At 37.8% G+C, this 24,498-nt stretch overlaps 1 protein-coding gene and 1 non-coding gene across 4 annotated transcripts in view; one reads left to right on the top strand and one right to left on the bottom strand.

Moving 5' to 3' along the window:
- Elovl7 (ELOVL fatty acid elongase 7) overlaps positions 1-24,498 on the top strand; it is a 79,888-nt gene that overhangs the window by 19,025 nt on the left and 36,365 nt on the right. The window contains exon 2 of one of the 3 annotated variants that reach the window (XM_070041233.1): positions 3,803-3,867. The exons of the other annotated variants lie outside the window; for them this stretch is intronic. The gene's annotated coding sequence lies outside the window, so the exon portion shown is untranslated. The remainder of the gene's footprint in view (positions 1-3,802; positions 3,868-24,498) is intronic. 3 annotated transcript variants of the gene reach the window in all.
- Positions 18,913-18,977, bottom strand: Trnaa-ugc (transfer RNA alanine (anticodon UGC)). Its single transcript has one exon. It is a non-coding gene; the product is annotated as a tRNA-Ala (tRNA).

Here is a 24,498-nt window from a genome sequence, read left to right as displayed (position 1 = left end):
CAGGACAGTCCATATATTCTCTATTTTAGGTCTAACCTTAGTTCCATTGATGAAGTATGTTTTGTTGTAATATACTCATAGAAAAGGTCATGATTAAATTGCTGGGGGTATTATTTTATTTACCATAATAATAATGGTCTAGTCATGGAGAGATTATGATCGTGGTTCTAGCATTTCTCATTTGTTCATGGAAACACAGTTTCCAGGATCAGAAAGCCCTTCAGCTTTTGCTTTCTTCTAATGATCACTCCATTTCATTCAACTAGTCACATCCATTCAACTAGTCATTCATTCATTCATTGACACTTGAGAACCTGCTTTAAGAGGGTGTGCTGGGTTGGGTAATGAGGAAGAGAGTGAGCGACAAATATAATACATCTGACTTCTGTCAGTTATTTTCAGTATATTGAAATCTATGTCAAATTTCATTAAATCCCTGTTACCTAATGATGAGTTTGGCTTAGTTGGTCATATTTTCCTCTATGATAGTGAATATACAGAGCAAATGCTCTGTGAATGTGTGTAATAATTATAATTTCTGGTCAGTTAACTTTTTTCTGTGTAGACATACAATTTAGGAACCCTTACTAGGTATATTATTGTTTAAATTCTTAACTGTATTCAGTAAGTTTTGTCAACTGTTTGTTCTCTTCCCAGAGACATTCTGTGCATTTATGAGGAGTATTTGTCCCTTATATGTCATTAATTATATATTATGCTGTAGCATCATAGATAAAGCTATTTCATTTCTTTATTTTTTATGACTGTTCATTTTTAGGGCATAATATCCTGTGCTATGAATACAACAGTTTGTTAACAAGTCTCATATTTATGGACATAGGATGATTTTCATTTCCTTTGTTCTTACAGGATTGTAAAAAAATGTGTGTGCACCCTTCACACAAATGTAGTATACATAGAAAACATCTGTATTGTGATAGGTTTTGCTAGATTGGTCCCATATAGAGATTACACCAATTTACATTTCCACAAGCAATGTACGGAAACCCTGGTTCTTCAACTCTTGGGACAACAAAGTCTTATCAAATCCTGTGTAGTTTGCCAATCTGATAAATAAAAATGTTATTTCAATTTAAATCTACACTAATCACTGGGATGAATAACACTGGGCATTTTCTTGTGTGCAGTATATTTTAGAGCTATTTGTTCTTCCTTTTCTATAAATTATGTGTTCATAGATTTTGATCATTTTTCTATTATGTTGTTGCTCTTTCTCTTTTCAATTTGATAGTCTTTGCATAGTAGAAAAAATTCCCTTTAGAGATATGACATGTAGTTTTCTTCCAGTTTGATTTATCATTTGACTTTGTATGCTTAGGTTTTTTTATATGAACCAACTTAATATTAGGTGGTCATTTATTTAATTTTTCCTTCTAGGACTTCTTTATATCAGTATTATAAAATAACTATAAAACCCTGCTTTATTAGCTTTTTATGTTTAAATAGGTCTAGATTTGCAAACTTTCAATATTAATTCAGAGGGATTTTAATACTCCTCACCCAATTTCCTCTAAATACCAGGTAATTTTGTAATTTCATGTTTTTACATTTACATTTTTGATTTGTCTGAAAATTATGTTGTTATAAGATGACTTGTGAGTGCCCATTGACTTTTTTCTACTTGGTTATTCACTGATCCTAATATTCTTTATTGAATAATCTATATTTTCTCCTAACAATTTTAAGTATATGCACATATATCTTGTGCTAAATTCCTACATCTACTGATAAATTCCTTCTACATATAAGATATCAGGCATGATGGCACACACCTGAAATGTTAGCACTCAGGAGGCAGAGGCAAGGGGATTATAAGTTCAGGGCCAGCCTGGGCTCCATGGAAAAAACCTGCCTCAAAAACGAAACAAGACTGGGTGCAATGGCTCAACATCAGTGACTAAGTAGGAGGCTGTAGGTAAGAGAATGATGTTTTGTGATAAAAAAAAAATGAGACCTTACCTGAAAACTAAAGCCAAAAAAAGGGCTAGAAGTGTGAGTCAGATGGTAGATCACCTACCTGATAAGATCAAGTCCCTTAGTTCAAAACTCTAGTACCACCAAAATTTAAAAACCCAGCAGAGTAAACAAAAAGACAGAAACAAAATAAAAACAGAAATAGAACATGTCATGGCATTGTTATTGTATGTGTCTCCCGCGCCCCCAGAGGTCACATGTTCAGATGATCAGTGCTGGACTTGTTTCAAAAAATCTTATCGTGATGTAATTTCCCTATTTTTGTAGAATTGACTTTGTGGTGTTGTGGGTTGTGCTGGGATGCAGGGGAAACATTTTATTCCTTGTCCTCCAGAAGTTCAGCTTAGCTATTGATCTGAATCTATTAAGGTAAAGCCTTTAGACTATGGAGTATTTAAGATTAAATTATGCACTTAATCTTCACAAATTCCTGCTGAGAGACATATTTTGTCTTATTTTGTAGATAGAAAATAGAGAATCATAAAGATACTAGTCACTTAGATTTCAGGTGATAGAACAGGTTGGAGAGCTGAGAGTCAGGTTCTAGTCTTGTGAATCATATTATCCCACACCATTCCAAGAAATGCCTAGGTGTGTCCCAGTGTTTTTTTTACTTCACTGGCCTGAAATCACAACTAACCATAACTTGTGGGCTATAGCATAACTCTGTGGTTCTATCTCTGCATCAGCAAAGCTAAAGGTATTTGCCACTTTAATCTTGTTTAAAATACTTTTGGTGTGTATATTAGATTAGTAACATGATTATTTTAAGTGTCCTCTTTTTTTGAAGAAAGGGCTTAATAAAGACAGACGATGTCTCTGAAGTTTTGCTTTTTTTTTTTTTTTTTTTTTTTTTTTTTTTTTACTGTACTCTGAGTGATGCTAAAGGAAAAACCAAAATGCTCATCTGCTTATTTGGTTATCTGAATTTAGGAGTAGATTTAGATCATTCTTAAAATCTCTCCCAGCAGTATGATTCTAGACAGTATGCTTTTATCTTGCTAGTTTTTAAAAATATATATAGTTTCATGTTCTCATATTGAAGGGAGGGAACAAAAGCATGTAAAGAATGACAAATATTTTTATGTGGGTTATTTAGAGGGAAAAATGCTAGAAATGCACTAATGCAGTTAAAATCACATTCATTAAGGGAAGGCAGAATAATATATTATTGTTTTGTATAATTTTCTCTTGATTTTAGTTTGTTAATTAGTTTGCTGATATATGATTAAAAGCCACCACTTAAAATTCTCTATGTGCTTCTATGTGCTTTGGGGTTAAGGCCATCAGTTTATATACCTAAGGATCTCTTACAGTTTCCTGTCTGCTAGCTGAAGTGTTGTTCATGTGATGTTTTTATGGGATAGGAATTTTAAGAGATGTAAATGAGCGGCCAAGATGGGGGCCTCTATAATTATCACATTATGGTAAGGTTGCAAATATAGTAAGGTCTCCCAGGTGCTTTTCACGCATTTCTCTCAGAATGTGTATCTCCATGGGGGTCTCTGTGGACAGCCCTCATGAAGGCTTCCTTAAGGGTATAAATAATCTAGTGTGCTTGGCAGGAAGGAGTATATTCTTAGGGTCTGATGAGTTAATACAAGGCTAGTCATGCCCAAGAAACTGGTTCATAAACTTGAATTCCAAGTCATGCATTTGAAATTGGTCACATTCCTAAACAAAGCCAAGATTGAGCAAATGTACAAGTGGGTAATTCTGCTCGGGGATCCAGGTTTAAATGAAAAAAGTTGTTTGGCAAAACTAAACCCAAAAGAGTTTGACGAATCTTTTTTTTTTTTTTTCCTAGAGATGATTCTATTTTCTTTTTTAAAATCTTCACAATAACCTTCCAGGAAGTGATAGAAAATCCCAGTGAGTACCTACCTAACCAGCTATGTTTTGGAGGTTTTGGAGCGTGCTTGGCTTTACAGTTTACACCCAGTTGTGTCCCTTTCCCTAATTCCAACTAAAATGTCATAACCTACTAAAGCTTATGTGCCTTATAAATTTTAAATGATTTGTTGAAGGATGGCACCTGATTATTATCAGCAGACTGGCTGTCTTTTAACCCAATATGGACAGTGGGCAGCTCTTTTCACACAAAGGCCTTCAAGTCTGTGTTATTCTTCATCTGTGAAGGTGGTTATTTGACTTCTAGATTTTGTCTTTGACTTAACCCATACATCTCACTTGGGGACCGGAGTGAGATACTTGATTCCTCAGTCTACCTTTATTCTTTTCCAAGACTTTTACATCGTAGACTAGGGATATTAGCAGTAACGTGAACCACAAACCATATTGGTTTCAAAAGTCTGTCTGATTATTGTTAAGTAAGCAAAGGTTGCTGGGCTATATTGAATTATCATCTCTTCTTGGAACATTCTCAAGTTACATTTGAGGTGTGGCAGGCTAATTTATCCTTTTTTGCCCAATAGCCTTAGCTCCTGTTTACTTGTGACTGGTCTGCTCAGAAATATCTTCTTCCAGGAAGATTTTTCTGACTCTTCTCTCTAGCCACTTAGCTGTGAAAGCCTCCGAGGCTTACTGCTACTGTACACTGTATACTGTATACTGTTTGCTTGTCTGACAATCCCACGAAGGCAGAATTATTTTTAAGGATAGTTTCAGTTGGGATATAATTCATATATCATACAATTGGCACATATGAAATTGTGTAATTCAAGGAGTTTCTGGAACAGTCACAGAATTGTACAGCCATCATTGCCATCAGGATTACAACATTTTCATCACCTGCAGAGGAAACTCAATACCTTAGCAATCATCCCTCACTGTACTTTCATCCCAACCCCCACACCAGCCTAGACAACTACCAGTCTTCTATTTGTCCCTATTTTCCTCCTCTGCACATTTTGTGTAAGTAAAAGCCTATGTTATCATTTGTGACTCACTTAATACTTAGCATCATCTTTTAAGTCTGTTCATGTATATCATGAATCTGTACTTCATTCCTTTCTATTCCTGAGTAATATTTCATAGTATGGATGCACCCCTGATTGGCTCATTATTTGACAGTGTATGTATCTACTTTTTGACTACCATGACTAATGCCACTGAGAATACTACCAACAAGTTTTGTGTAGATTCTGTTTTCTGTTCTTTCACAAATATACCTAAGAGTAGAATTGCTGAGTCCTACAGTAATTCTACACTTAACAAGTGCCAAACTGTTTTCCACAGTGACTAGATTACTTGACAGCCTCACCAGCAGTGTATGAATGTTTCAATTGTTCCAAATCCTCACATTTTTTTTGGTGCAAGTCCTGGGGCTTGAACTTAGGGTCTGGGTACTGTCCCTGAGCTTTTGTGCTCAAGGCTAGTGCTCTACCACATGAACCACAGTTCTACCTCTGGCATTTTTTAGTGCTTAATTAGAGATAAGAGTGTCACAGACTTTCTTGCCTGGGCTGGCTTCAACCTTGATCCTCAGATCTCAGCCTCCTGAGTAGCTAGGATTACAGGTGGGAGCCGCTAGTGCTCAGCCATCTTCACCTTTTTACTTATAACCATCTCAATTTTGAATCTCTATTATAAAGTCTACCATGGCCAGGCACAGTGGCTCATACCTATAATCCTAAATATTCCAGAGGCTGAGATTAGGAGGATCACAGTTCAAGGCCAGACAGAGCAAAAAGTTTGAGACTCTATTTCATCCAATAGCTTGATGTCGTAACTACTTGGGTGGACGGAAGATGGGAGGAAGATTATGGTTCCAGCCCAGTCCAGGCAAAAATGTTTGCAAGACTCCATCTCAATGGGTACAGTGCTAGCATAGGCCTCGGGCCAAAAGGAAAGTCCTATCTCAAAATAACTGGTGTACAAAAGGGTTGGAAGCTTGCCTCAACAATTATGGCCTACCAAAAACAAAGCCCAAGTTCAATTTCCCAAACTTTATTTTTCAGAATAAAAGTTTAAAAATCCTACCATGATATTTACAAATGACCAAGTGGGTTTCAATACTTTGTTCCTCTTACCATTCTCCATCCTGGAGAGCTGACTATTAAAGTGAATAATTATGGGCTGGAGTCCTGTGGAACTTCAATACTTGCTCTAAAGTTTAGCAACTAGATCTGGAGCAAGTTTCTTGATTTCTCCGAACTTCCGTTCTTGACCTACAAACTAAGGATAAAGATACCTATCTCTTTTAGCTGAACACCAGTGGCTTGTGCCTGTAATGCCTGAGATCTAGAGGATTATGGAGTAAGCCAGGCCAGGCAGAAAAGTCCTCAGAGACTTCATTCCAAAGTAACCAGCAAAAATGTTAGTGGAGTGACAGAATGCCAGCTATGAGCAGGAAATCCCAGGATAAAAGAAAAAGATACCTTTTTATAGCATTGCTGTGAAAATTGAACGTACTAATGTGAATGGAAAGTAGCCCAGCAGGGACCCAGAAACTTCATTAAATGGGCGCTGTTATTATTCTCTTGAATAACTTGGGTAGCAACTCCCTTTACTCCTTTTGTCTCAGGAAGCACAGGCAATAATTGATTTCAGGAGATACACTTAATTGCATTGTCTTGCCTGCTAAGTCAGCTCCCTTTCTTTCTTCAGGTATACTCCCTGCAGAGCTACTTGCAGCATTGTTAACACCTCTGCCACGTTTAAGCAACACTGCTGGGACTGGTTGGGAACACTGATTGTCATCTGTGGCTCTGCTTCTTTCCTTGTGAATTTCTCCTAACTTTAACTCACCTACTTCACAGATTTGGTTGCTTGTAGTAACTCATTATTAAAAAAATATTCTTTTCAGAACCACTCATTTTAAAAACTGCTCACCAGCAGCATTTTTAAAATTACATTATTATCTTTAAGTAGTTGTATGAAGGCGTTACCATTCAACAAATCTGCTTATAACTGCAGTGTGTCTTGATTGATGTCATCTCTTTCATCAATAGCTTTTTGCATTGCAAAAAATGCCTGTCGTGAAGATTGCAGGTAGGCATGGATTGAGGGGCCTACTGAGCATAATCCTTTTGACCTTTATCAGAGAAGGTGCAGGGCTGAGCTGGTTCTTGTTGCTTCCTTGTCTTTGAACTTCGTGGATAAGTTATGAAAGCAGAGGAACTGCTTTCATCTGCAGCAACAGTGGCAGTGTTCCCAGGGCAGGGAGAGTTTGCTCTTACAAATCCTGTATGCGGTGGTCACAGGGGAGACCTGGGGCTTTTTTTTATTTGTGCATTTCTGTAATTTCACGATTGTTTTGGTGTTTTTACCTGTCAGGGAGAAGACTGACATTTTGTCTTTCAGGACATTTCATTTTTCATCTCCCATCTTCCTGGTTTTAGCTGCTACTTCTCCTAACACACTATTAGTGGGCTGTCTTTTTAACAAGGAGCCTCTGAAGTTCCTTCAAGGCCCTGTTTTTCAACAAAAAATAACTTGGTGGGAATAAAAAACAAACATTCAAGGACTGCCTGAGCTGAGGAAAGAAGGGGCAGATGGGAAATAACGTAGGGAGTGATGGGAAGTGAATTTGAATGGCCAGAATAGAGTCCCATAATGGAGCAGAGAACTTAGGACTTGATATGGTTTAGAAGGAAATTTATTATAGGTTCCTCTTGAAAAAGGCATAAAAGATGACAAAGGTGATATTTTAGCATGATTTTCCTTTCTGTGTGTAAGATTATCCTAAGCATGGATTGTAGGAAGGAATTTTTGATGCCCAGTGGCAGTACCATGAGTGGGAAGAGAGGTATTGGTTGGTAGTGAGGATTCAAGGGAAAGCTTTTGTGTGTGTGTGTATGTGCTTGTTGGTTTGTCAGTTGTGGGGCTTGAACTCAGGGACTGGATGCTGTCCCTGAACTTTTCTGCTCTAAGCTAGCACTCTACCCCTTTGAGTTTTCTGGTGATCAATTAAAGAAAAGAGTCTCACAGATTTTCCTAACAAGCTGGCTTTGAATCACGATCTTCAGTTCTTAGCCTCCTGAGTAGCTAGGATTACAGGTAGGAACCACCAGTGCCTGGCTCAGGGGACAAGTTTTATCTAAGAAAAAGAGGAATATGTAACAGTGCTTGGAGTTGAGGGTAAAAGAACACAGTCAAAGATGATTTCAGTGCTTTGAATAAAAAAGTAAGTCAAAACACTAATAACTGTAGAGATGGTGGATAGAGAGGCCAGCTGATTGAAGATAGAAGACGAGTTCCTGTGGCAATTAGTTAAGTTCTATGACAGTGGAACACTCTATGGAAACCCCCATTATAGCTTGAATATAAGTTAAATGATTTTTTTGGCTGTTGGAAATAATAGACTCTGGCATGAGTGAATGGATGGGGTTTACAGCATTGATTTGGAACTCATTAACCCAGTAATAGACGTGAATTCATAACAAAAAAAAAGAACCAGGAATTGAAAGAAGTTGTCCATGTCACCTCCTACTTCCACCCAGGTGTATGGATCTGAAGAAAATAACCAGGAGAGAAGCTCAGAGAGAGCTGAAGGATGGAAAGGCATAAGGTTAGTCGAAAAAGTGTTATGAAAAAGTGTGTAAAAATGTGTGATGTTTTGAAAGCCAAGGTCAGGGATAGAGGAAGGAAGACTAGGCCAGCAATATAGGGTTGTAGGGAAAGCAAAAGATAAGGATTTAGAAGGACCCTTAGGATAGGAAGAGGTAGATCTCTAACCTAGGGCACTGGTGACATGTTACCTTTAATCAAGCAAAATGCTTATCTAGGAACAGATACACCTTCCCTCATGCATCCCTTAGAGAGTCTGTGGTTCAGAATCCCTTTTGAACAGAATCACTGAAAGTCAGACCTGTCCGTTATTCCATTCTCATATGCCTACTCTTTATGTATTTAATTTTTTGGAATTTAGTTTGTCTTCCACATCCCAAGAATAAGGTATATCATATTGTTGTTGATTTTAACCAAATATATCATACCCAGTTGACCTTTATCGTATCTCAACATATACTTTCTAATTTCATTAATTATATTTTTCATTTTTGCCTACTGGAACTTGTCTTCAATTGAAATTGAGGCTAAGTAAATGGAAAAGCAGTCCCATTAGAAAATAAAACAGGAGCTGGGAAGGTGGCTCAGTGGTGGAGTGCTTGCCTTGCATGCATGAAGCCCTGGGTTCAATTCCTTAGCACCACATAAACAGAAAAAGTCAGAAGCAGTACTGTGGCTTAAGTGGTAAAGTGCTATCCTTGAACTGAAGAATTCAAGGACAGTGCCCAGGAGCAGAGTTCAATCCCCATGACTGACAAAAAAAAAAAAAAAAAAAAAGTGGAGCTGGAGTCAGGGAGAATTGGATAGTAGTGCCTACTGAGGGAAGGGATTTTATAATCAGTGAAAGAGCATATCTTGGTAATATCCTTAAAAATACTGCTCAGTGCTGCGGGCCAGTGACTCACGCCTATAATCCTAGCTATTCAGGAGGCTGTGATCTGAGGATCGCGGTTCAAAGCCAGTCCAGGCAGGAAAGTCCGTGAAACTCTTATCTCCAATAAACCACTAGAAAACCGGAAGTGGTACTGTGGCTCAAGTGGTAGAGTGCTTGCCTTGAGTTGAAGAGCGCAGGGACAGCGCCTAAGCCATGAGTTCAAGCCTCATGACCCCCCAAAAAACAAATACAGCTCAGTAAGTCATTTAAGAGCCCTGGTAATGATCTGAAGATAAGAGACATAAGGTCAATACATCAAATATAAATATGACTCAAGGCTAAATTCCTACATTTTATTGGAAGGAATCCTATATTTCTACTCTCCAGATGGCAAATAAGAGGAAATCTAATATAGAAATGGCAGTGTGGTTCAAGTGGTAGAGTGCTAGCTTAGTAGGCACAAGGCCCTGAGTTCAAATCCTAGATAACCCAAAAAGAAAAAGGAAAAAAAAATCTAATAAATAGTGCCCCTGACTTACGAGGGAAGAGGTAAAAAATTAAAGGTAAAAAATCCATTTGAAATCAAATGGTGTGTTTTAGTGGCAGACATGCATTTTTCTACAATGATTGATTGTCTGACATAATAAACTACCAGGAAGAAATTCCAGATGATAAGAGAATAGTATCCAGTATTTGATTCTCAGTGTATATCAGACACCTAGGAATTTGTTAGATGATAATTATCTCTATAGTAAGCTATTCTGGAAAGGCCTTAACTATTTTGGACAGTTTATAGTTGATTTATGCCCAAACATTTAAATCCTTTTTAGCTCACTTTAAAGTTTTTTTAGATATAATCTAGATTTGCATTTGTCCAAGTTGGTAACAAGCAATAAACAACAGATGAGAGAATGTCTTAGTGCACTTTGACTAACTGAATTCCACAGAGTTGGCAATGCTGTATCTTTCCATTTATTTCCCAACGCAATTCTAAGGAAATTATATTAGCAACAGCAAACAGTATGTTTCTGCTTAATCTAATTTGTACAAGTATGGAAGTCAAGTATCTTTTTCTATTTCAGCAATCAATATTCAAAGATGAAACTAGACCGAAAAATGAAACTTTAAGAACATCAAAGATTGCTGGCCATTAGCTGGGCACTAGTGGCTCATGCCTGTAATCCTAGCTACTGAGGGATTATGGTTCAAAGCCATCCAGACTGGAAAGTCCCTGAGACTCTTATCTACAACTAACCATCAAAAAGCAGGAAGGGAACTCTGACTCAAGTGGTAGAGCTCTAGCCTTGAGCAAAAAAGCTCATGGACAACATGCATTCAAGCCCCAGGAGGGGGTGGAGGGAAGGGGGGAAGTGCTGGCCTTTGTGTGAGTTGTATAGCCCCCCCCCCAGTTCTTCAAATGGTGCCCTTTATTTTTCTTCTCTCTCTCTCTCTCTCTCTCTCTCTCTCTCTCTCTCTCTCTCTCTCTCTCTCTCTCTCTCTCTCTCACACACACACACACACACACACATGCACAATACGTACTCCTACTCCTTTCTAAATAAACTGCTCTGTGTCTTCCTTCCTGACATGAGGATTTGGTTGAATAATCAGAACTCAAATGAATAAAATGAAACTAATCTTATTCCCAAAGATTTTTTAATTAAGTTTTTTATTGTGAAAATACTGTACAAAGGGGTTATAGTTACATGAGCAAGATAATGAGTACATTTCTTATCCAGCACTGTTGCCTCCTCCTTTGTTTTCCCCTTACCATCCCTTCCCTCCCACCACCTCAGCTATCCCCCCTATCCCCCCACCCCTGCCTAAATAGTAAAGTTAGTTTTTAACATAGCGTCTTGTACATTTCATTGTTGCGATGGGTCAATCTGTATCCCTATTTAAACAATTTGTAGATATTTAAACAAGGTACAACTAATCTTAATGAAATCACATTCTTCAAGTCTTGGAAATCCAATCTCATTAAGGAAAATCTTTTGAGAAGATCAAGTGCAGCCTAGTAAAGGGCAAGAACACAAAATATAATGAAACAAAGAAAGTTGAGAACTTGACATTGTTATGTAAGTTATTTGCAGAAAAATATGCCTTATTTCAGCTTCTCACTTAAACTCAAAGGTGAGAAAAATCAGGCCTTCCTGCTAGTAAGGGCAGCAAAAACAACGATCACCTGGGATAATTTCTTTAATTGATCAATTAATACTGTAAGTAGTTATTCATTGGTTTCACCTCCTCCAGACAAGGACTGTGTATTATAAAAATTTGTATAACCCACCTTTTCTATTCTACCCCCTAAGAACTTACAAAATTTTAGGTGAGATTAAAGGCATCCACAAATGAAATTCATTTTAACACCTACCAAATATAGAGGTACATGCAGAATGAGAACCAAAACAACCAATAGCTTTTGAGGCATGGATGTCTGTCTAAGTGATCAGATCAGACACCAGTCCTGAGAACCTGACTTGACTAGCCCAGGACAAAAGAATGGACAATCAGCCCTGGTTACGTATCATGTGTGCACGTTTGCATAACTCAGTTATTGATTCAGATGACTAATCACATACAGGTAGTGGCCTCACCAGTTTGCAAGTGTTTTTTTTTTTTTCAATGTGATGAATTTCCTATAGAAGCTTTTTAAGCAGAAGTAGAGACAAGCAGTAGAAACACACTCAGCAGCAGATTCAGAGAAATTCATTTAATAGTTTAATAAACTAATGAACTCATCATTTCTATGCAGGAAGGAATGCCCTTCAACAGGGGATTTCATGGCCAAGATCCTCACTGTGTATGCAAAGGGAAGATGTATGTTAAGTGTACATAAACCTGGGAGAGAATCCTAGAGACACTCCCTCTCCTCTAGATATAAAGATAATGCTTCATTTATTTTTCTTAAGTACCTGAAATATTCACTTACCGATTACTTGTGTTTAACATTAACTTTAAAACAAAAGCAAAACAACCAAACCAAAGTGGCAAAACAAAAATTGAAACAAACAAGAATAAATCTAAACCAAAATCATACTGCCATGTTTCTCAAAGTGTGATTGGAGGACTAGCTGAAAAAAGATTATCTATAGAAGAGACCTTGGAAATATGCCTTTGTCAAGCATCTCAGAAAAATCTAATACACATCAGGATTTATGGTGAAATGAGATTCCTGGGTATAAGTAAACCCCCAAAAAGTTACCTAGAGGCCCTAAGAATTGTGGTCTTCTGAGTTCAAGACTCATGACCGACCAAAAAAAGAGAAAGAGAGAGAGAAGGAAGGAAAGAAGGCAGGCAGGAAAGAAGGAAGGAAGGAAGGACGAAAGTCTATAAAACCAGGATGTCAGCTAAACATACTTATATGGTAGGCTAAAGAAACCAGTGTTTGTGGCAAATCTAGAAAAGGAAATGCTATTATGCTTTATTTCCATACATTGAACTTCCAAACAGTTGAAATACAAACACATTTTAGAAACCCAGCCACTTAGAGGTTAGGTATAAATGGCGAAATAAGGACTCTCTCTTCCCTGCCTGTTTTGCAGTTGTGGCCAGGGGGACTTTACTTTCTTCATTGTCCTATTTCTTTCTAAGTTCTTACGGAGGCAGAAGTTGCAGATATGTGCACACATAGTCATAGATTTTCAGCTCCTCCTTCTCTGTTACCCTTGTTTTCTACTTCTATTCATTAAGTTTCGGAATTACTTCGTAATTGACAGTGCAACTAATGTCCTTTCAGTATCTAGCCAATATGAATTGCAATTTCATAAACTGACACTTTGCTTGTTTGAAGGAAATCAGAAATGGTGTTCTTGGAACATTTTGGTGGGGTCAAAGCCTTGGTGAATAGTTATGTTGGTGGATTTATGGCAGAATAATATCCTTGACTTTAAGATTACACAAGCAGGTTAGTTATATGGAGGATCTAGGAAAGGTAGTTATTGATGGTGTTGTATAGTTGAGTTGTATTCTATGTATCTATCTTTCTATCTGTCTGTCTATCTATCTAAAAATCATCTCAAAAATAAAGATGTAGAATATTACCATCTTGCTCAGCCTGGCTTGGAATTCCTGAGGTTAATTGACCTTCCTGTCTTAGCCTCTTTCGAAGCTGGGACTACAGACATGTGCTGACAGTTCTCATTTTTAAAGTATTGTTAAACAACCAGAGCAGAGCTCATTCCACCTCACTGGGTGGGTGACCCCCATAACCAAGGGACACCTGTAAGGCATCTTTACCTTATGCAACAGTTAAGTGATGGTGTTCCATCACATCAGAGTCTCTTATTCTATGCTTTAGCCTGGGAAGGACAAGGGTAGTCCTTTATGCTTCTCTTTAATTTTGGGGATATTTATGAAAATTCTTAAGCTCTTTTCTTCACCCACTACACCATGAAGACTCAGCTAATTAGTCTAGGAGCCTTTCTATGCCACAGATGCCACAGATTCCAAAGTCTTTCCTGGTTCACAACCACAAACCACCTGTATGTGGTCTCTCCTTACTTGGTTGTGAGCGTGTTATTTTTCTGACCATTTCCTTTCTTTTCCCCTCAATATTTGAAGCCAGCTAGGCAGCTTTACCCTACAACTGCCTGACTGTTGCTTCCTTGTGTTCATTCCTGTTTCCTAAACATGGGTGTTTCCTGAAATACTGCCCTTTGCCATATCTCCTCCTATGTTCTGTCTCAAGAGATTTATGCTGCTCCCTGTTAATTATTACCTCTTTTTATAGTTAACCTTGGCATTTATCTTCATCTCTGATCTTGGGGTTTTCTTCAAGTTGCACATTTTCACTTGGTATATTAGTATGCTAGGGAGTTTGTAACGAAGTGTCACAAACTATGCTTTTGATATAAATGTATTGTCTAGAAAGTCTGAAGTCAGGGGGTTAGTAGGCTTGTTATTCTGAGGGCCATGAGGAGGATCTGTGAGGGAAGGACTGTTCTTGGCTTTGGAGTAGAGATGAACATCTTCATATTCTTATCACACTTGCCCCAAGTGTCTAGATTTCTCCCTTGATAAGGACACCCCTCTTATTGGATTAACGCCCACCTTAACATCATTTTATCTTGATTACCTCAACAAAGACTCGCTCTCCCTAAGAGATCCCATTTGGTGGTACTTCAGGGTGAAGATGTTAACATATGAACTTCTAGAGGGACACAGTCTAATCTTGGTTATTCACTTATGCTACCAGTATATTCTGCTGCATGTCTCACTACAGTATAGGCAATGGGAATACAAAGATAAGGAGCTTCAGTCTCTTCTCTCTTGATGAGTAGAGGAGATAAGAATGAATAAACAGGCGTTTGCAATATTATGTACTATGTACTGTCATAGATGAGAGAGATTATTAATGGGATGCCTATTCCTGACTAGGATGAATGTCAGAGCAAATATTTGGGCTGTATTTTTCCAGTAGGATGCAGTGTTATGTAATTGTCTGCCTTGCTTCAAAACCACATACTCAGGCACCCTGGACCTCAACACCAGTTAATGGTTCTAAGGCTCACTTTGATGAGGAAAATTCCTAGCTGAAAAACTCTTCATTGCCAACATAATTAAGTCTGTAAAAAATGTTTCACCTGGCTGGCTGTTGAGTCCTCCACAATTAAGCACCACTCGCAGAATGAGTCTTTGCCTATATTAATTTTCTCCTTATCCTTGTGTATTACCAAGATGAACTAACAAATATACTAGAAGCAGGGTTTGTTTGGATTTCCACTGTATCACCAGCATCTAAAACAGCACTTGGCAAATAATAGACACTTAAAGAGTATTGGTTGAACAAATGAAATTTTTCCTTGGAGATCTGTCCACTGTAATGTGTGTCTCACCTGTCTCCTACCTAGGTGTGGACATTTTTAACTACTGTGATCAAGGCACAATTCATATTTTCTTCCTTCCTTCCTTCCTTCCTTCCTTCCTTCCTTCCTTCCTTCCTTCCTTCCTTCCTTCCTTCCCTCCTTCCTTTCTTCCTTCCTTCCTTTCTTCCTTCCTTCCTTCTTTCTTTCCTTTCTTCTTTCTTTCTTTCTTTCTTTCTTTCTTTCTTTCTTTCTTTCTTTCTTTCTTTCTTTCTTTCTTTCTTTCTTTCTTTCTTTCTTTCTTTCTTTCTTTCTTTCTTTTCTTTCTTTCTTTCTTTCTCTCGTCGATCGTGGGGCTTGAACTCTGGGCTTGGGCACTGTCCCTGAACCCTTCAGCTCAAGGCAAGCACTCTACCACTTGAGCCACGGTGCCACTTCTGGTTTTCTATGGTTTGTTGGAGATGAGAGTCTCATGAACTTTCCTGCCCAGGCTGGCGTTGAACGGAGGTCCTCAGATCACAGCCTCCTGAGTAGCTAGAATTACAGGTGTGAGCCACTGGCACTAGGCTATATTTTCTTTACTAACATGCCTTTTTCTAGGTCATATATACCAGGTGTGACATTCATTCTTTAAGACTTTTATCATCTATAGAAATTGTTCCGCTTTGCATGATTGAAATCTGAGTTAGATGTCTTTTCTCTGCCATACTGAAAGTGGTTTGTATTCAGGAACTATATTTAAAAAATTATATTGTATCCCTCTTAGCATTTCCTTGCACAATAATATATGCTCAAACATTTCTTAATATTTGAGGAAAAGATGAACAGGAGGTGTATATTTTGCATTCATTTGAAAAAAATGATATAGAGAAGTCTAAGGGATGGGCAATTGATCTGGACTCTTTCCTTCTCTGCTCTTTTATTTCTGAGTTGACAGAATTTTCAAGTACACCCACTGAAAAAGGCCAGCTGTGGTGTCTTGTGCTATTTTGGAGGTGGAGAGCGGGAGGATTGTCGTTTGAAGCAGTCTGGCTAAAAAGTTAGTGAAACTTCATCTCAATCAAGAACTAGGTATGGTGTTGTACAACTGTACTGTCAGCTATGTTTGAGGGATAGGTAAGAGTATCATTTTCTGAGAATGGCTTTGGGCAAAAAGATAAAACTCTATCTGAACTAAAACAAAAAATAGCTGGGAGCGAGGCTCAAGTAGTAGATTTCCTGCCTAGTACTAGGTTTCCTGCCTAGCAAGTTCTACACCCTGATTTCAAAAATGTTTATGTAGTAGATATTTCTTGAGCACTTGTTTAATTCAAGGCAGTGTATTAGGACTTAAGATTGCAAGTAGCAGTTAAATTGCTTTTGAGTACTTATCACTTCTGAAAGAAAAATTAGTTGAGTTGATCCCAGCAGGGTCAGTTTTTAGAATGCTTTTCTTTTTTCAGGCTCATTCATCTCAGGTTCTATGTTTTTACAGGTTGACACTGTTTGAGAGCAGGACCCTTATCTTATCTTCATTCTATTCCAGTGGAACTGAGCTTACACCTGCTAGAGACAAGTTGGCTTTTGTTTATCCTAAAGATTCTTTGACTCTTCTCCAAGTGTGTTTTACCTCTCCATTTCTTTAGAGCTAATTTGAGATTTGAAGAGAATAATTGTTACTCTTCTTTAAATTGAGAGATCCTGTTATAAAAGCTATCAGAATCATAAGAAAAAGTTGAATCTTTAGAACTGTGTTAAATTTTCTCATCAATTATATATATAATATATAATATATATTATATATTATATATAATAATATATTATATAATATATATAATATATAATATAATATATATAATAATATATATATTATATATATATAGTGAGGTCTATTGCTAATACCTTTAGCTCTTAGAACTCTTTCATTTCTAACAAGTTGTCTTGTTGACACACAGAGTATTAGATGAGTATTAAAACTGAAGTTTGCCTCATTGCTCAAGCTCAGGAGTCATGATTGAGTGACAGAACTTGAGCCAAATAGAATAAAGTCTGAATTAGTCTAGTGGGTACTGCAAAATAGCTATTTCCCAGAGACATCAAACTATATTTTTTTTATCAGCATATATTATTAGTATTAGGGGACTTCAGTGTGATTTCCACAGATGCATGCAGTGTACTTTGAATATATTCCTTTCCTCTCCCTTCTTCCTTCTCTCACTTTCAGACAGTGTTTATGCTATCTTTACATATATGTAGAATACACTTCTGTGTCTTACTTTCTAGTGTCTACACCTTTCTACCTCCCCATTCTCCTATGCACCCTTTGAATAATCTTTCTTTTATACTCTTTATTTTTAATATCAGAATTGTCATAATCATTTTAGCTTTTGACTCTACATATGAGCAAAAAATTCAGTATTTTGACTTTTTGAACTTGGCTTGTTTTGTTCAAAATGTTGATCTTCAGTTCCTTCATTATACTGCAAATGACATAATTTCATTCTTCGTATGTCATTGGTATATAGACCATGTTTTCTTTATTCATAGTCAGTTGTTGGATGCCCAGGCTGATTCTACAGTTTGGCTATTGTGAACAGTGGTATGATAATCCTTGGTGTTCAGTTATCTCTCGTGTATGTTGATTTACATTCCTTCGGCTATATGCCCAATAGTAGTTTGGCAGTGTTGTATGGTAGGTCTATTTTCAGGTTGTTGTTGTTTTTTTTTTTGAGGAACCTCCACTCTGATTTCCATAGTGGTTGCAATAGCTGACATTCTACCAACAATGTCTGAGGGTTTCCTTTCACCTGCATACTCACAAGCATTTGTTGCTTGTTTCCTTGATGACTGACTCTTGATTATGACTGTGATGAATGTATTTTCAGTGTAGTTTTGATTTACATTTAATTTAAGGCTAACGGTGTTGAACATTTATTTATCAGTCATTTGTTCTTTTATTTTTCCTGAGAACTGACCATTCAAATAATTTCTCCACTTATTAATTGGGCTTATTTTATTTCTCTGCTTTAATTTTAGCTTTGTACGTTCTGGATAAACCTGTATGCATTAAATAGCTTGTGGAGATTTTCTCCCATTCTGTGAGTTGTCCTTTCGTTGTGGAATTATTTCCTTTGATATGCAAAAAGTTTTTAGTTTGACAAGCCCATTTGTCAATTTTTACACTTATTTCCTGAGCAATCAGAATTCTATTCAGAAAACATTTGTCTTTGCCGGTATCTTCCAGTGCTGATTTCTTGTTACAGTTTCAATATTTCAGACATCATATTAAGATCATTGATGAACATTGATTTTTGTATGCAGTAAAATATAAGGGTCTGGTCAGTCCTCCTGCAGACAAGTGAATAGTTTTCCCCAGTACCATTTGTTGAACAGACTCTCTTTTCTCAAGTATATACTTTTAGATCCTTTGTCAAAAATCAAGATGGCTATGAGTGTATGGGCATTTTAGCTTTCTTCAATTTCTTTGTTTTATATTTCATTTTTTTCTGTTTCCAATTTCAACATTTTATAGTTTTCATTGAGGTCTTTCAGTTCTTGAAGTTATTGTTAATGGAATTGTTTTTCTGATTTCTTTCATAACCTGGTCATTATAGATATATAGCAAAATTACTGTTTTTTTTCATTTTCTTTTTTTTTTTTGGGGGGGGGGGTCCGGTCGTGGGGCCTGAACTCTGGGCCTGGCCGCTGTCCCTTAGCTCTTCAGCTCAAGGCTAGCACTCTACCACTTGAGCCACAGTGCCACTTCCGGCTTTTTTCATTTTGCTTATGTGGTGCTTGGGAATCGAACCCAGGGCCTCATGCATGCAAGGCAAGCGCTCTACCACTGAGCCACCTTCCCAGCCCAAAATTACTGTTTTTTGTATGTTAATATTTTATACACCTACATCGCCAAATTTTTGTCAGATCAGAAGATTTTGTGGAATGTTTATTTTTTTTTAAGTTTGGGAACACACACAAACACAGATAATTTCATTTCCTCCTTTCTTGAATCCTTTTTATTCTTTCTCTTCTTATTGCCCTGGCTAGGAATTCCAGTGCTACATTGAATAAGAAAAGAATGTCCACCCTTTTCCTCATTAGCAGAAATAATTTCAGTTTAGAATGATATTGGCTATGAGTTTGTCACAGAGAGTCTTTACTACATATATACATAATAATGTATATATATAATGTATATAATACATTTCTTTTATTCTTAATTTCTTCAGACCTTTTATCATGAGAGGGTTCTGATTTTTTTCAAATAATTTTCTGCATTTATTGAAATGATTGTGTTATTTTTATCTTTGATTCTGTTGATGTGCTGTATTACATTTGTTGATTTGTTTTTTTTTTTAATTTGTATTTATTTTTTATTGTGAACATACTATACAGAGTGGTTACAATTACATGGGCAAAATAAGGAGTACATTTCTTATCAAGCATTGTAGCCTCCTCCTTTGTTTCCCCTTCCCATCCCTTCCCATCCTCCCCCTGGCCTCTCCCAACCCCCCCACCAAAGTTGTAAATTCGTTTTCGACATAAGAACTTGTACTTATTGTTGCAACGGGTCCACCTGTATCCTTATTTAAACGACTTGTTTTTCCCCTTCCCCTCCACAAATTATACCGACAACAAATACAGTGAAAGCATGGGTTATACTGTGGGGGAGGGATATACAAAGCAACAAAGAAATAATCTTATAAATGCATTAGAAACAATTGCATGAAAGAAAAAAAAAACATTTGAATACATATCTTAGGGTTCATTTCCCTAACATCACCTTATCTGACCTTTTCTGCTTGACTCATACATATACTAGATAATGCAAATAAGGGAAACCATGGGACCTATATTTCTTTGGGCTTGGCTTACTTCACTTAATATAATTTTTTCCAAGTCTTTCCATTTCCTAACAACATTTGTTGATTTGTATATGTTTAACCACTCTTCAATCCTTTTGGGTCCTTGGAGTGTGTGTGTGTGTGTGTACACGCGCGCACGTGTGTGCATGTTACTCTGTTACATCTCCAATTTCATTGCTTGTTAAGGATTTCTACCCTTCCAGTTCAATTTTGCCAAGTTAACTGCACCTAGAAATTTGTCCATTTCCTCTAGATTTCTGCAGTTTATTAGACTGTAACTCTTGACATATCCCTTCCGTTCCTCTGAAGTTCCTTGGTATTTGTTGTGATATCTTTCTTTTCACCTATAATTTTATTAATTTGGATCCTTTAGATCAATGTGGCTAAGAATTTATCAATGTTACTAACTTTTCTAAAGAACCAACTTTTGTTTCATGGATCTTTTGTATTATTTTTTAGATTCTAATTTATTTCTACCCTTTTTTAACCTACTAACTTGGATTTGGGTTTTTCTAGGTGCTTTGGGCATATTGTTGGGCTAGTTATTTCAACTCTCACTGCTTCTTTGATATAAGCACTCACAGCTATAAACTTTCTACTCAGTATCTCCTTTGTCTAGAAGTTCTGCTAAGTTGTATTTTCATCTCCAAAAGTGATTTAAAAAAATTCCCCACATATGTCTTTGATGACCCCACTCTCTGGACATTCAATAATGTATTGCTCAGCCTCCATGTGTTTCAATATTTTCTATAGTTTTATTTGTTGTTGATTTCTAGTTTTATTCTCTTGTGGTCTGATTGAAGACAGGGGATAACTGATAAGACTTGCTTTATGCCATATAATATGAAGTATTTTAGGGAGAGTTCCATGTGCTTCTGAGAAGAATGTATATTGGAATATCTCTGGATGAAATATGAAGATATCTGTTAAGTCCTTTGGTCTGTAGTTTTAATTAATTCATTCAGTTTTATTTGTATCCTTTTTGAATTCATTTAAATATTTATACATGCCCTCTTTAATTTCATTGACCCTTCTTATTGTTGCTCCTTTGATTTCATTTTGTGAAAATGTATTCACTCACTGTCATTCAAATCTTTTATCATGGAATATTTGGAGGAAACATGTTGCCTTGTATTTTCATATTACGTATTCCTATTTCCACACTGTCATATATGCATATAAAGCCAAGTCACCGTTTGGAAGTCTTCATAATCATCTATTGTCTTTCAGTTGAGATATCTCAGTGTTCAGGCAGGGCAATATATTACATGGGTTGTATTGCTGTTCTTATTGCTGGACTGAAGCGTGTGGCTCAGTAGCCAAACATTGGACCAGTGATCAAGGCAGCAGGCTTGATTGTTATCACTGTTCAGATCAAGGTAAACTAGCAGGAGTCTCTTGTAGATGGGTTGATTGGGTTGCTTTTACTATGGAGACTTCCCTTCTTTGTGTACTGATAACTACTGTTATCAAGTACTATCAAGCCTGAGAGCTTGATAGGCAGATCCATATAACCTTTGGTTTGTGTCCCCAAGAACAGCAAGAATCCAAACCTAAGATTGATCCCAGCCTCCCTCAATGCTGTAGAAAGTGGATGGAGCAACAGAATGTAAAGTTCTGCACTGGGTGGGGATGAATGGAGGGACCGGTTCACTCAGCTTGCAGGTGTCAGTGCTCACACAGCACCGTAGCAGTTCATCTCCCTTTGTGGAAGAGGAGGCTATAGAAATATCATAGTTCAGAGGGTCTGAATTTAGGCCCTTAATCCTGACTCTCCATATACATATGGCAGGATGCAGTTCCCAGGGGCAGGACTCGGTGCTTTTAGGACCTTCCCAACCATCTACCAACCTGTGGCAGGGAGTACACTGTGGCTGTCACATGATTCAGAGGGTCTGGGCCTAGGGCCTAGATGAACCAGGATTGAACTCATGCAGCCAGCACAGATACTAAACCAACCACAGGCGTGGTGCTTTATTTCTACCCTTGTCCCAGGCAATGGGGACTTAGCACTGGCTGAGTCTTGTGACCACAGAGGACCAAAGCTTAACTTTTTTGGCAGGGCCACATCTCACCCTCTCCTCCTCAAACACTTCTTGTGGCTATTTTCATCCAGCCTTTGTGGCAGGGTATCTCAAGACTTCCTGAGCTGTAAGTGTTCCTTATCACCCGCCCTCCCCCACCCCATGTCTCATTCTCACAATGATAGGCCCTCTTTCAAGATGGCACTTTGTAATTGCCCTCCAAGATATGAGGAGCAATACAATGTCTTTCTCCATAGCCTGTCCTTCTTCATGGTAGCAGTCCCGAAATCCCCACATTGGGTTTAAGGCTGATGGAAGGAGTGGTCTTTTCTCTTGCAGCTAGAGTTGGCAGTATGTCACTAGGGTATCTGTTTGACCTTGTGATGACATTTTTAGTACCCAGCCCCTATTCTCCTAGGAGGCTGAGGAATTGTTTTCTGCTTTTCTCTGTCAGTTTTTCTCTCTAATTTTCTGCTGTCCTGTTACGTTTTTTGTGATTCCTAAGGTTCTTCTCTTTTTCTCTTCAGAATATATAGTTTTGTCTCTGTTACTTGACTCTTCTCATTTCCAGAGTCAAAGCTGTGGATACTTTTAATCTAGCGTCTTGCCCATAGAGACATCTAGTTCCTTTTTTTTTTGCTGATTGTGGAACTTGAACTCTGGGCCTGGGCACTGTGTCCAGGTTTCTGTGTTCAAGGCTAGCTCTCTATCACTTGAACCACAGCACCACTTCCAGCTTGTTAGTGGAGATAATAGTCTCACGGACTTTCCTAGGCTGGCTTTGAACTGCAATCCCCAGATCTTAGCCTCCTGAACAGCTAGGATGAAAGGCGTGAGCCCACTTAAGGCACCTAATTCTTAGGAAGTCCCTGTATCAAAAGCCAGTGTGGGGGCTGGGAAGTTGGCTCAGTGGTAGACTGCTTGCCTCACATGCATGAGGCCCTGGGTTTGAGTCCTCAGCACCACATAAGCAGAAAAAGCCAGAAGTGGTGCTGTGGCCCAAGTGGTAGGGCACTAGTCTTGAGCTGAATATCTGAGGGGCAGCACCGAGGTCCAGAGTTCAGCCCCCACAACCCACAAAAAAAAAAAAAAAAGCAAATGGGGCAGTAAAAATTGAAATGGAAAAGATGTAAAAATATTTGTTTTGTATGGAATATGGCTTAATTAGTAGAATGCTCGCCTAGTAGCAATCTAAGGCCCTGGGTTCTATTCCTCAGTACCACATAAGCACAATAAATAAATAACACAATTATTTTTTTAAATGCTTGTTTTTAAGTTCTACATGGCATGGAAATTACAACAGTTAAGCATGATTAAAAGACAGGCTTAAGGCATTTGTACAGCAACTGTTGTGGGTACTCCTGTGTTCTTTTTATGGGGAACATCCATTTTATTTAAATAGAAAGTATGCCAGTCAGAATGTCTTAAGTTCATGGGAATAGTAAAATGGCTATTGTGTTAGGTTAATCCAATCCCATATTCTCTGTATTGATAGATTATAGTGTGGCATCTGTATTATAGAGGTTGTGGCATAAGATGATTCTAATAATTTGAAAGTCATTAAAAACTTTATATGACACATTGCAAATCATGCTTATTAGCCATACTTGACTTGTTAATAATACTTCAATAAAATAAAAATCAACATTCATTCATCATGAGAATATATCAGCAGGAAGGATAAAGAGGGTGGATGGGCTCAGGTTAGGGGTATCATTTCATATCTAAAAGCCATGCAGGGTCGTCCCAGTTATGGCTTACGTTGATTCCCAAATCTAACTTCTCTTCCTGGCGCCTAACCATTCTTTTCTACTTTAGGACCCCTCTTCCTGTTATGGTCATATGCTTCCCCATGGGGTTTGGGGAAGTATTTAGGGGTATTGATTAACCAAGAACCTCGTAAACTTGTGTCATTTTTCTGTACGTGGTTTATTTTATTTTTGTTTTTTGAGGCAGAATCTCTTTATGTAGCTTAGGCTAGGCTTGAACTTGCAGTTGTCCTGCCTACCTCTGGGAATGTAGGGGTCTAGCCCAGTGCTTGGTTTAGATCCTGGCTTATATGTTTCTGGCAAAAGATTTTGAAGCTCATGAAGAAGGGTTTTGAAGCTTCAGGGGTGGGAGGCAGTTAGGAGGAGGACTGAAAACCAAACAAATGACAAGCTGAGAGACTCGAGAGTTTAAGGCCAAATTGAGCTACACAGCAAAACCCCATCTCTAAAACAAACAAAAGACCAAAAAAACACAATAAAAAGAAAATTCCCTCTAACTACTTTGGAGGAAGATGTTTGGGAAAGTGGGGCTTTGTTTCATTTTGTTTTGTTTTATGTTTTGGTAATGGTCCTAAGCCTTGAACTCAGGGCCTGGGCACTGTCCCTGAACATTTTTTGCTGAAGGCTAGCAATCTACCAGTTGACCAAGGACTTTCCTGCTTGGACTGGCTTTGAACCGAGATCCTCAGAGCTCTGCCTCTTGAGTAGCTTGGGTTA

Source organism: Dipodomys merriami, unplaced genomic scaffold (genome assembly GCF_024711535.1).
Source record: "Dipodomys merriami isolate MVZ:Mamm:240054 unplaced genomic scaffold, mDipMer1.0.p SCAF_30, whole genome shotgun sequence".
In the NCBI taxonomy this organism is placed as follows: domain Eukaryota; kingdom Metazoa; phylum Chordata; class Mammalia; order Rodentia; family Heteromyidae; genus Dipodomys; species Dipodomys merriami.
The sequence above is the reverse complement of the archived record's forward strand: the minus strand, read 5'-3'. Positions and strand labels throughout refer to the sequence as shown.